Here is a 1278-nt window from a genome sequence, read left to right on the forward strand (position 1 = left end):
TTGAAGATAACAAGACGCCTGTTGAAGGCATTCACTCCGCCTGCATGCCAACAACCTCGTACCCCACCCGATGCACATGAAATCACCAGTATATATACTGACAAAATCATTGGCCGTGTCAGTATATATACTGCGCCATGGGATCCCCTCGAGTCCTCTCATGCATAAAACCGCAAATTATGCCGTTTAGCGGCTCAAGTCCATCTCTGTGTCTTTCGCGCCGCATTTGTATCGAAGTCGCGAAGTGGTATCTTTTCATTATCATATATTGTATATTTGCGCTTGTATTTTCAGTTAATTTGTTTATTATATAATGTCCGAAGCAGGCAGATCCACATTTTCCATTACGCAAAAGGCTCGTTTGGAACAAGCGTGGTCGTCTGGGTTGCGATCAACTGGAAAACAAAGCGCTTCGCAGATTTCATTGCTTGCCGAAGAAATTGGCTTATCGGCGGATAAAGTTAAGGTAATGTTGTATCATGAAATTTAGAATTGCTAAAATATTTAATGTATTTTCTTATAGTAGAAACTATTCTTATTATAAATATCAAATATATTTGTAAAAACACGTGTTCGCTGGAATAATTCTGGCGCAATACCAAATATATTTATAAAACCAAGTGCTCGCAGGAATACTGATTAAATTCTAGCGCAATACTTTGAATGTCATAACTATATTAACTAGTAGATGCCAGTAGATGGCGTTTGTATCATTAATATTAAGATACCATCTCCGTCATTGCGTAGGCGTAGTTGAAAATATTGAAATTGTCACCTGTGGGTTTGCAATGCCATAGTCATACAATAGTCATTGTTTAATACTTCTGTGGTGATATTATATATTTAAGCTCAGGGTAAATGCTAATGCAGGGTGCAATGTTTATAAACCTGTATCAAATATAATTGGATATATATGAATTGTAATACTTCTGTTTTTAAATTGTAATCACTCACCCCTTGTCCTTGTCTGCCAGGCTCTTCACTTCCTTTGAAGTAGGACCTGGCTTGTGGAGTTGGTGTTTAATGAGTGGGAGTCATGGGAAGTTAAATTATCAGGAAAACTAATGCCTTTCACCTCCATGTGTTCTACTTTCGGTATTGGACTGATTGGAGTCACTGCTCTTGTAAAAAGAGTTATTCAATGCAGACAATGCCCAATAATTGTAATTAATGCGCTCTACCTACTTACTAGAGGAATGAGTATAATTTTGCTGATCATAAAGTTTTAACTTCTGTGGAAAACCACTCCATGCAATAAATTCATAATTCTAGGTAATT

This window comes from Dendronephthya gigantea, unplaced genomic scaffold (genome assembly GCF_004324835.1).
Source record: "Dendronephthya gigantea isolate DGI-Jeju-01 unplaced genomic scaffold, DenGig_1.0 000176F, whole genome shotgun sequence".
NCBI classification, from domain to species: domain Eukaryota; kingdom Metazoa; phylum Cnidaria; class Anthozoa; order Malacalcyonacea; family Nephtheidae; genus Dendronephthya; species Dendronephthya gigantea.